Below are 12,439 nucleotides of genomic sequence, written 5' to 3' on the forward strand. Positions count from 1 at the left end.
AGTTCCTTGCTTGTGCTCTCTCTCCTTCTGCTCCTGATTTGGACCTTGGGATTTCAGTTTGGTGTTCCAATTTGGGTCTCTGTCTCTGTCTGCTTTCATTACCCGATGAAAGTTAATCTCCAGGAGGATGACTATATGTCTTTCTTTGGGTTCACCTTCTTATTTAGCTTCTCTAGGATCACAAATTATAGGCTCAGTGTCCTTTATTTATGGCTAGAAACCAAATATGAGTGAGTACATCCCATGTTCCTCTTTTTGGGTCAGGATAATGTTTTCTATTCCCATCCATTTGCATGCAGTCCATTTACATCCCAGTCTTTTTATTTTAAACTGGGAATCGTCACGACTTAGGGATGCTTCTGAAGAGTGAGTTGGCCAACTCATATAAGGGGTTTGGCTCTATACTTGTGAACAGTCAGTATTTGGTATTAATTCATCATTGCAAGGCCTTTAAAATGCATTTGATTTCCTTTTAATCACCCTCCTGTAAGCATAGAAATATACACTATGTCAACAGATGTGTGCTGAGAAACTGGAATCATTTTTGAAAACCAGAGGCCATGAGGAGGATATCAGTGGCTTATAGAATGTTAGCTGCTGAATAAATAAATAGGCCTTGGGAAAGAGGAGGCGGGAGACATGAACGGTCTTTCCAAGGCACTGTGGTGACTGGCGGCCCAACTCCCTGTGCTGTTGTTAGCTGCAGCTTAAATATCCGGAGAGAACCAGCTTCTGCCTTGTGCTTGGGCCCATCCATGGTAAGGAGAGGAGCGTGGGCCTGCTTGAGGACCAGAGCCATGGGGACTCAGGGCAGACAGTTCTAGAAGGCTCAGATGCTGACTAGACAAAATGACCCTCACACCGACATCTTCTGACTCCTGTTTGGCCTCTTCCCTGCCCACATTTAGTTGTTCTCTGTTGTAACCCAGCACCCTCTCCCTCTGTCTTCTCAATGATTTTCTATGAGTGGCTTCTGCACTGTTGACCCGTTCATGTCGTCATTGAGTCAGTGCATGCTGACGGGATCTGTAGCAATTATCAGCTTACATCAATGAACCAGACATGTTTATGTCCTCAAAGACTTCCTTCCCAGTGAGGATAGACAGAGAAACACAAAAGAAATATACCCATTATGTGGTAATGGGGCTAACGGTCAATGCCCATGGAAAACGTCGAAGACGGAGAAGGTTGCCCTGTTCGTGAATCTGTCTTCTACCTATCCTCTTTTGATGACTTCATTTGTCTGTAGTAAATGATGGGCTGGCTTCTCTCCTTAGGAGTGAGCACTTCAGCATTCCCTAGATAAGACACCCTCGTGATTTGACTACTGGGTGATTGCATTTTCCTTAATTGAGCCAGCCAAGCCCTTTCCAGAGTGTTCCATTGCAGGCGACCTGACAGAGGAGAGAACTGTCTCTGAGCCCTCCATGTCCTCTGTGACATTTTGGAGCATGCTGGTTGTCTAAAGAAGACCTTTGTTTAATCCCATGCAGCCAATCTCTGTTCTCTGGAATCAGGCTGGTTTCTTGGTGTCCATTTTAAATATATATGTGTGTGTGTGTGTGTGTGTGTGTGTGTGTGTGTGTGTGTGTGTATACATACATTCACTTTCTGGGTTTTAGATCAACTGTAGACCATAAATAAGAGAAGTAATCACGCCTTGTGACTTAAGTCACAGAATGATGACATCAGAATGAAGCCCAGCCCTGGGAGGACCTAGTCCAGATAAAATGGTAGCAATGGCAGTAACACAGTTTTGTTTTATTTTGTTTCTAACAGAGATCAAACCCAAGACCTTAGTGCATGCTAAGCATGCACTTGGTTATGGAGCTGCGCTAGCAGGCCCAGAAATGGTTTTTAAAAGACAAGTTAGAACCCTATTAAATCACTCTATCTATAGTTAATGCTCATGTTTACCACATTTGAAAGAGCCAGATTAATCCTCCTCTGTGGACTCAGGCTAAAAGCAGAAAGTGAGACGAGGAAAGGCTTTGAAATAGTTTTGTGCACTGGTGCGTCGTCTTTGTGGGCAAAGGCATCTTCTCCACAAATCCGACAGCCCGAGTTCAATCTCTGGAGCCCATGAGGGAAAGAGAAGGGACTCTGGAAGTTATCTCTGTCCTCGTCCCGCATGCCATGGCACCCGTGCATGGTGCTGTCTTCTCGGCAATCATTTTTCGTTGAAATGAAAGAAAAATTGAAAACAATTATTAGCTGCCTCTGTAAAGCGTGGCACTCAGATGTCCCCTCCTTGCAGGATGTGTGGCTCCTCAATGACAAGGCTGTCCTTGACACAGCTTTGGTTCCGGTGCCGTGTTTGAGATGGTCAGCTGTGTTGTGAGTATATTTAGCTTATGCTAAATGCCCCTGGGAAGATGAACATCATCTGTTTTCAGTTTAATTGTGTTTGGGGCATGGTACATTTTTTCCAGATGAATAAATATTAAACATTTCCCACTTCCTGAGGAAAACTAAGGTTGAATTTGAGGCATGAGTTATCAAACATACTTTAAATCCCATGAAAAAGAAATGTAAGGAGCGATGGGCTGTTTACAAGACTTTAAAAAACGTATTGCTCTGTAAAAATGCCAGGTTTCAGATGAAAAATTGTATACATGCCTGATGGGCCATTGACTCGTCCCATTCCTACTAGCGTGGAGGGATGGCAGGGCTGACCAGGGCTTGGCGGTAGTGCCTCAGGAATACTGCAGCTCCACAGCGCCTCCCCACAACACTGAAACTGCTCCACGTCATGCTCGATCCAGATGCTGACAGCCCCTAAAGCCTCCACAGCACACCAACTTGGAGATTTGCATATTCAAATAGAAAATATCTTAAGCCTTATCACTGTCATAAAAGAGTTTGCTCTGGGCTGATGGAAAAGTCAATTTAACCAGCAACATTCATCTGCTTCTTCATAAACCGTAAAGCTTCCCAGCAGAGATCTTAAAGGAAAAGTTGAAGCCAACTGTAAATAGATTTAGGAGGATGACGGCATATTCCTCTTCGTGTGTCCACAGCATGTGGTCATTCTGATCAACCCCCTGCTAACAGATGCTCAGGACCTCAGCCTCCTGGAGCTTCCATCATCCCCCATCCTCTGTCTTCCCAGTCGTAGCATAAATTAGGAAGGTGCGTAGCAGAACACTCTGGATGTGAATCGTCTCCCCTGGTCCCAGGCACATGTGTTTGTAGGTAGCATGTGTCTCTATGTAGAGAGGTCTGTGGGTAGACTATGGGTAGATAGCATGTGTCTCTCTGTAGAGTGGACTGTGTAGACTATGGGTAGATAGTATGTGTTTCTATGTAGAGTGGACTGTGTAGACTATGGGTAGGTAGCACGTGTCTCTGTAGAGTGGACTGTGTAGACTATGGGTAGGTAGCACGTGTCTCTGTAGAGTGGACTGTGTAGACTATGGGTAGGTAGCACGTGTCTCTATGTAGAGTGGACTGTGTAGACTATGGGTAGATAGCATGTGTCTCTATGTAGAGTGGACTGTGTAGACTATGGGTAGGTAGCATGTGTCTCTGTAGAGTGGACTGTGTAGACTATGGGTAGGTAGCACGTGTCTCTATGTAGAGTGGACTGTGTAGACTATGGGTAGATAGCATGTGTCTCTATGTAGAGTGGACTGTGTAGACTATGGGTAGATAGTATGTGTCTCTATGTAGAGTGGACTGTGTAGACTGGGTAGGTAGCACGTGTCTCTGTAGAGTGGACTGTGTAGACTATGGGTAGATAGAACGTGTCTCTATGTAGAGTGGACTGTGTAGACTATGGGTAGGTAGCACGTGTCTCTGTAGAGTGGACTGTGTAGACTATGGGTAGGTAGCACGTGTCTCTATGTAGAGTGGACTGTGTAGACTGGGTAGGTAGCATGTGTCTCTGTAGAGTGGACTGTGTAGACTGGGTAGGTAGCATGTGTCTCTATGTAGAGTGGACTGTGTAGACTATGGGTAGGTAGCACGTGTCTCTGTAGAGTGGACTGTGTAGACTATGGGTAGATAGCATGTGTCTCTATGTAGAGTGGACTGTGTAGACTATGGGTAGATAGTATGTGTCTCTATGTAGAGTGGACTGTGTAGACTGGGTAGGTAGCACGTGTCTCTGTAGAGTGGACTGTGTAGACTATGGGTAGATAGAACGTGTCTCTATGTAGAGTGGACTGTGTAGACTATGGGTAGGTAGCACGTGTCTCTGTAGAGTGGACTGTGTAGACTATGGGTAGGTAGCACGTGTCTCTATGTAGAGTGGACTGTGTAGACTGGGTAGGTAGCATGTGTCTCTGTAGAGTGGACTGTGTAGACTGGGTAGGTAGCATGTGTCTCTATGTAGAGTGGACTGTGTAGACTATGGGTAGGTAGCACGTGTCTCTGTAGAGTGGACTGTGTAGACTATGGGTAGGTAGCACGTGTCTCTCTGTAGAGTGGACTGTGTAGACTATGGGTAGGTAGCACGTGTCTCTGTAGAGTGGACTGTGTAGACTATGGGTAGGTAGCACGTGTCTCTATGTAGAGTGGACTGTGTAGACTATGGGTAGGTAGCACGTGTCTCTGTAGAGTGGACTGTGTAGACTATGGGTAGGTAGCATGTGTCTCTGTAGAGTGGACTGTGTAGACTGGGTAGGTAGCACGTGTCTCTGTAGAGTGGACTGTGTAGACTATGGGTAGGTAGCATGTGTCTCTGTAGAGTGGACTGTGTAGACTATGGGTAGGTAGCATGTGTCTCTATGTAGAGTGGACTGTGTAGACTATGGGTAGGTAGCACGTGTCTCTGTAGAGTGGACTGTGTAGACTATGGGTAGGTAGCACGTGTCTCTATGTAGAGTGGACTGTGTAGACTATGGGTAGGTAGCACGTGTCTCTGTAGAGTGGACTGTGTAGACTATGGGTAGGTAGCATGTGTCTCTATGTAGAGTGGACTGTGTAGACTATGGGTAGGTAGCACGTGTCTATGTAGAGTGGACTGTGTAGACTATGGGTAGGTAGCACGTGTCTCTGTAGAGTGGACTGTGTAGACTATGGGTAGGTAGCACGTGTCTCTATGTAGAGTGGACTGTGTAGACTATGGGTAGGTAGCACGTGTCTCTGTAGAGTGGACTGTGTAGACTATGGGTAGATAGCATGTGTCTCTATGTAGAGTGGACTGTGTAGACTATGGGTAGGTAGCACGTGTCTATGTAGAGTGGACTGTGTAGACTATGGGTAGGTAGCACGTGTCTCTGTAGAGTGGACTGTGTAGACTATGGGTAGGTAGCATGTGTCTCTATGTAGAGTGGACTGTGTAGACTATGGGTAGGTAGCACGTGTCTCTGTAGAGTGGACTGTGTAGACTATGGGTAGGTAGCACGTGTCTCTATGTAGAGTGGACTGTGTAGACTATGGGTAGGTAGCACGTGTCTCTGTAGAGTGGACTGTGTAGACTATGGGTAGGTAGCATGTGTCTCTGTAGAGTGGACTGTGTAGACTGGGTAGGTAGCACGTGTCTCTGTAGAGTGGACTGTGTAGACTATGGGTAGGTAGCATGTGTCTCTGTAGAGTGGACTGTGTAGACTATGGGTAGGTAGCACGTGTCTCTGTAGAGTGGACTGTGTAGACTATGGGTAGATAGCATGTGTCTCTCTGTAGAGTGGACTGTGTAGACTATGGGTAGGTAGCACGTGTCTCTGTAGAGTGGACTGTGTAGACTATGGGTAGGTAGCACGTGTCTCTGTAGAGTGGACTGTGTAGACTATGGGTAGGTAGCATGTGTCTCTGTAGAGTGGACTGTGTAGACTATGGGTAGGTAGCACGTGTCTCTGTAGAGTGGACTGTGTAGACTATGGGTAGGTAGCACGTGTCTCTGTAGAGTGGACTGTGTAGACTATGGGTAGGTAGCATGTGTCTCTGTAGAGTGGACTGTGTAGACTATGGGTAGGTAGCACGTGTCTCTATGTAGAGTGGACTGTGTAGACTATGGGTAGGTAGCACGTGTCTCTGTAGAGTGGACTGTGTAGACTATGGGTAGATAGTATGTGTCTCTCTGTAGAGTGGACTGTGTAGACTGGGTAGGTAGCACGTGTCTCTATGTAGAGTGGACTGTGTAGACTATGGGTAGGTAGCACGTGTCTCTATGTAGAGTGGACTGTGTAGACTATGGGTAGATAGTATGTGTCTCTCTGTAGAGTGGACTGTGTAGACTGGGTAGGTAGCACGTGTCTCTATGTAGAGTGGACTGTGTAGACTATGGGTAGATAGTATGTGTCTCTATGTAGAGTGGACTGTGTAGACTATGGGTAGGTAGCATGTGTCTCTATGTAGAGTGGACTGTGTAGACTATGGGTAGATAGTATGTGTCTCTATGTAGAGTGGACTGTGTAGACTATGGGTAGATAGTATGTATCTCTATGTAGAGTGGACTGTGTAGACTATGGGTAGGTAGCACGTGTCTCTGTAGAGTGGACTGTGTAGACTATGGGTAGGTAGCACGTGTCTCTGTAGAGTGGACTGTGTAGACTATGGGTAGATAGTATGTGTCTCTATGTAGAGTGGACTGTGTAGACTATGGGTAGATAGTATGTATCTCTATGTAGAGTGGACTGTGTAGACTATGGGTAGGTAGCACGTGTCTCTGTAGAGTGGACTGTGTAGACTATGGGTAGGTAGCACGTGTCTCTGTAGAGTGGACTGTGTAGACTATGGGTAGGTAGCACGTGTCTCTGTAGAGTGGACTGTGTAGACTATGGGTAGATAGCATGTGTCTCTATGTAGAGTGGACTGTGTAGACTATGGGTAGATAGTATGTGTCTCTATGTAGAGTGGACTGTGTAGACTATGGGTAGATAGTATGTGTCTCTATGTAGAGTGGACTGTGTAGACTATGGGTAGGTAGCACGTCTCTCTGTAGAGTGGACTGTGTAGACTATGGGTAGGTAGCACGTGTCTCTATGTAGAGTGGACTGTGTAGACTATGGGTAGGTAGCACGTGTCTCTGTAGAGTGGACTGTGTAGACTATGGGTAGATAGAACGTGTCTCTATGTAGAGTGGACTGTGTAGACTATGGGTAGATAGTATGTGTCTCTATGTAGAGTGGACTGTGTAGACTATGGGTAGGTAGCACGTGTCTCTGTAGAGTGGACTGTGTAGACTATGGGTAGGTAGCACGTGTCTCTGTATAGTGGACTGTGTAGACTATGGGTAGATAGCATGTATCTCTATGTAGAGTGGACTGTGTAGACTATGGGTAGGTAGCACGTGTCTCTGTAGAGTGGACTGTGTAGACTATGGGTAGGTAGCACGTGTCTCTGTAGAGTGGACTGTGTAGACTATGGGTAGGTAGCACGTGTCTCTGTAGAGTGGACTGTGTAGACTATGGGTAGGTAGCACGTGTCTCTGTATAGTGGACTGTGTAGACTATGGGTAGATAGCATGTATCTCTATGTAGAGTGGACTGTGTAGACTATGGGTAGGTAGCACGTGTCTCTGTAGAGTGGACTGTGTAGACTATGGGTAGGTAGCACGTGTCTCTGTAGAGTGGACTGTGTAGACTATGGGTAGGTAGCACGTGTCTCTGTAGAGTGGACTGTGTAGACTATGGGTAGGTAGCACGTGTCTCTGTAGAGTGGACTGTGTAGACTATGGGTAGATAGCATGTATCTCTATGTAGAGTGGACTGTGTAGACTATGGGTAGATAGCATGTGTCTCTATGTAGAGTGGACTGTGTAGACTATGGGTAGGTAGAACGTGTCTCTATGTAGAGTGGACTGTGTAGACTATGGGTAGGTAGCACGTGTCTCTGTAGAGTGGACTGTGTAGACTGGGAAGGTAGCACGTGTCTCTGTAGAGTGGACTGTGTAGACTATGGGTAGGTAGCACGTGTCTCTGTATAGTGGACTGTGTAGACTATGGGTAGATAGCATGTATCTCTATGTAGAGTGGACTGTGTAGACTATGGGTAGGTAGCACGTGTCTCTGTAGAGTGGACTGTGTAGACTATGGGTAGGTAGCACGTGTCTCTGTAGAGTGGACTGTGTAGACTATGGGTAGGTAGCACGTGTCTCTGTAGAGTGGACTGTGTAGACTATGGGTAGGTAGCACGTGTCTCTGTAGAGTGGACTGTGTAGACTATGGGTAGATAGCATGTATCTCTATGTAGAGTGGACTGTGTAGACTATGGGTAGATAGCATGTGTCTCTATGTAGAGTGGACTGTGTAGACTATGGGTAGGTAGAACGTGTCTCTATGTAGAGTGGACTGTGTAGACTATGGGTAGGTAGCACGTGTCTCTGTAGAGTGGACTGTGTAGACTATGGGTAGGTAGCACGTGTCTCTGTAGAGTGGACTGTGTAGACTATGGGTAGGTAGCACGTGTCTCTGTAGAGTGGACTGTGTAGACTATGGGTAGGTAGCACGTGTCTCTGTAGAGTGGACTGTGTAGACTATGGGTAGGTAGCACGTGTCTCTGTAGAGTGGACTGTGTAGACTATGGGTAGGTAGCACGTGTCTCTGTAGAGTGGACTGTGTAGACTATGGGTAGGTAGCACGTGTCTCTGTAGAGTGGACTGTGTAGACTATGGGTAGATAGTATGTGTCTCTATGTAGAGTGGACTGTGTAGACTATAGGTAGGTAGCATGTGTCTCTGTAGAGTGGACTGTGTAGACTATGGGTAGGTAGCACGTGTCTCTGTAGAGTGGACTGTGTAGACTGGGTAGGTAGCACGTGTCTCTGTAGAGTGGACTGTGTAGACTATGGGTAGGTAGCACGTGTCTCTATGTAGAGTGGACTGTGTAGACTATGGGTAGGTAGCACGTGTCTCTGTAGAGTGGACTGTGTAGACTATGGGTAGATAGTATGTATCTCTATGTAGAGTGGACTGTGTAGACTATAGGTAGGTAGCATGTGTCTCTGTAGAGTGGACTGTGTAGACTATGGGTAGGTAGCACGTGTCTCTATGTAGAGTGGACTGTGTAGACTATGGGTAGGTAGCACGTGTCTCTGTAGAGTGGACTGTGTAGACTATGGGTAGATAGTATGTGTCTCTATGTAGAGTGGACTGTGTAGACTATGGGTAGGTAGCACGTGTCTCTGTAGAGTGGACTGTGTAGACTATGGGTAGGTAGCACGTGTCTCTATGTAGAGTGGACTGTGTAGACTATGGGTAGATAGTATGTGTCTCTATGTAGAGTGGACTGTGTAGACTATGGGTAGGTAGCACGTGTCTCTATGTAGAGTGGACTGTGTAGACTATGGGTAGATAGTATGTGTCTCTATGTAGAGTGGACTGTGTAGACTATGGGTAGGTAGCACGTGTCTCTGTAGAGTGGACTGTGTAGACTATGGGTAGGTAGCACGTGTCTCTATGTAGAGTGGACTGTGTAGACTATGGGTAGATAGTATGTGTCTCTATGTAGAGTGGACTGTGTAGACTATGGGTAGGTAGCACGTGTCTCTGTAGAGTGGACTGTGTAGACTATGGGTAGGTAGCATGTGTCTCTATGTAGAGTGGACTGTGTAGACTATGGGTAGGTAGCACGTGTCTCTGTAGAGTGGACTGTGTAGACTATGGGTAGGTAGCACGTGTCTCTATGTAGAGTGGACTGTGTAGACTATGGGTAGGTAGCACGTGTCTCTATGTAGAGTGGACTGTGTAGACTATGGGTAGGTAGCACGTGTCTCTATGTAGAGTGGACTGTGTAGACTATGGGTAGATAGTATGTGTCTCTATGTAGAGTGGACTGTGTAGACTATGGGTAGGTAGCACGTGTCTCTGTAGAGTGGACTGTGTAGACTATGGGTAGGTAGCACGTGTCTCTGTAGAGTGGACTGTGTAGACTATGGGTAGGTAGCACGTGTCTCTGTAGAGTGGACTGTGTAGACTATGGGTAGGTAGCACGTGTCTCTGTAGAGTGGACTGTGTAGACTATGGGTAGGTAGCACGTGTCTCTATGTAGAGTGGACTGTGTAGACTATGGGTAGGTAGCACCTGTCTCTGTAGAGTGGACTGTGTAGACTATGGGTAGGTAGCATGTGTCTCTGTAGAGTGGACTATGTAGACTATGGGTAGGTAGCACGTGTCTCTGTAGAGTGGACTGTGTAGACTATGGGTAGGTAGCACGTGTCTCTATGTAGAGTGGACTGTGTAGACTATGGGTAGGTAGCACGTGTCTCTGTAGAGTGGACTGTGTAGACTATGGGTAGGTAGCATGTGTCTCTGTAGAGTGGACTGTGTAGACTATGAGTAGGTAGCACGTGTCTCTGTAGAGTGGACTGTGTAGACTATGGGTAGGTAGCACGTGTCTCTGTAGAGTGGACTGTGTAGACTATGAGTAGGTAGCACGTGTCTCTGTAGAGTGGACTGTGTAGACTATGGGTAGGTAGCACGTGTCTCTATGTAGAGTGGACTGTGTAGACTATGGGTAGGTAGCACGTGTCTCTGTAGAGTGGTCTGTGTGTAGACTATGGGTAGGTAGCACGTGTCTCTATGTAGAGTGGACTGTGTAGACTATGGGTAGGTAGCACGTGTCTCTGTAGAGTGGACTGTGTAGACTATGGGTAGATAGCATGTGTCTCTATGTAGAGTGGACTGTGTAGACTATGGGTAGGTAGCATGTGTCTCTGTAGAGTGGTCTGTGTGTAGACTATGAGTAGGTAGCACGTGTCTCTGTAGAGTGGACTGTGTAGACTATGGGTAGGTAGCACGTGTCTCTATGTAGAGTGGACTGGGTAGACTATGGGTAGGTAGCACGTGTCTCTGTAGAGTGGACTGTGTAGACTATGGGTAGGTAGCATGTGTCTCTGTAGAGTGGACTGTGTAGACTATAGGTAGGTAGCATGTGTCTCTATGTAGAGTGGACTGTGTAGACTATGGGTAGGTAGCATGTGTCTCTGTAGAGTGGACTGTGTAGACTGGGTAGGTAGCATGTGTCTCTATGTAGAGTGGACTGTGTAGACTATGGGTAGGTAGCACGTGTCTCTGTAGAGTGGACTGTGTAGACTATAGGTAGGTAGCATGTGTCTCTATGTAGAGTGGACTGTGTAGACTATGGGTAGGTAGCATGTGTCTCTGTAGAGTGGACTGTGTAGACTGGGTAGGTAGCATGTGTCTCTATGTAGAGTGGACTGTGTAGACTATGGGTAGGTAGCACGTGTCTCTGTAGAGTGGACTGTGTAGACTATGGGTAGGTAGCACGTGTCTCTATGTAGAGTGGACTGTGTAGACTATGGGTAGGTAGCACGTGTCTCTGTAGAGTGGACTGTGTAGACTATGGGTAGGTAGCACGTGTCTCTATGTAGAGTGGACTGTGTAGACTATGGGTAGGTAGCACGTGTCTCTGTAGAGTGGACTGTGTAGACTATGGGTAGGTAGCATGTGTCTCTGTAGAGTGGACTGTGTAGACTGGGTAGGTAGCACGTGTCTCTGTAGAGTGGACTGTGTAGACTATGGGTAGGTAGCATGTGTCTCTGTAGAGTGGACTGTGTAGACTATGGGTAGGTAGCACGTGTCTCTATGTAGAGTGGACTGTGTAGACTGGGTAGGTAGCACGTGTCTCTGTAGAGTGGACTGTGTAGACTATGGGTAGGTAGCATGTGTCTCTGTAGAGTGGACTGTGTAGACTATGGGTAGGTAGCACGTGTCTCTATGTAGAGTGGACTGTGTAGACTGGGTAGGTAGCACGTGTCTCTATGTAGAGTGGACTGTGTAGACTATGGGTAGATAGTATGTGTCTCTATGTAGAGTGGACTGTGTAGACTATGGGTAGGTAGCATGTGTCTCTATGTAGAGTGGACTGTGTAGACTATGGGTAGATAGTATGTGTCTCTATGTAGAGTGGACTGTGTAGACTATGGGTAGATAGTATGTATCTCTATGTAGAGTGGACTGTGTAGACTATGGGTAGGTAGCACGTGTCTCTGTAGAGTGGACTGTGTAGACTATGGGTAGGTAGCACGTGTCTCTGTAGAGTGGACTGTGTAGACTATGGGTAGATAGTATGTGTCTCTATGTAGAGTGGACTGTGTAGACTATGGGTAGATAGTATGTATCTCTATGTAGAGTGGACTGTGTAGACTATGGGTAGGTAGCACGTGTCTCTGTAGAGTGGACTGTGTAGACTATGGGTAGGTAGCACGTGTCTCTGTAGAGTGGACTGTGTAGACTATGGGTAGGTAGCACGTGTCTCTGTAGAGTGGACTGTGTAGACTATGGGTAGATAGAACGTGTCTCTATGTAGAGTGGACTGTGTAGACTATGGGTAGATAGTATGTGTCTCTATGTAGAGTGGACTGTGTAGACTATGGGTAGATAGTATGTGTCTCTATGTAGAGTGGACTGTGTAGACTATGGGTAGATAGTATGTGTCTCTATGTAGAGTGGACTGTGTAGACTATGGGTAGATAGTATGTGTCTCTCTGTAGAGTGGACTGTGTAGACTGGGTAGGTAGCACGTGTCTCTGTAGA

The 12,439-nt window shown here is 46.6% G+C and overlaps 1 protein-coding gene across 6 annotated transcripts in view; it reads left to right on the forward strand.

Annotated features, from left to right (window-relative positions):
- Ncald (neurocalcin delta) overlaps positions 1-12,439 on the forward strand; it is a 346,834-nt gene that overhangs the window by 170,147 nt on the left and 164,248 nt on the right. The gene's annotated exons all lie outside the window — the stretch shown is intronic.

This window comes from Microtus pennsylvanicus, chromosome 2 (genome assembly GCF_037038515.1).
Source record: "Microtus pennsylvanicus isolate mMicPen1 chromosome 2, mMicPen1.hap1, whole genome shotgun sequence".
In the NCBI taxonomy this organism is placed as follows: domain Eukaryota; kingdom Metazoa; phylum Chordata; class Mammalia; order Rodentia; family Cricetidae; genus Microtus; species Microtus pennsylvanicus.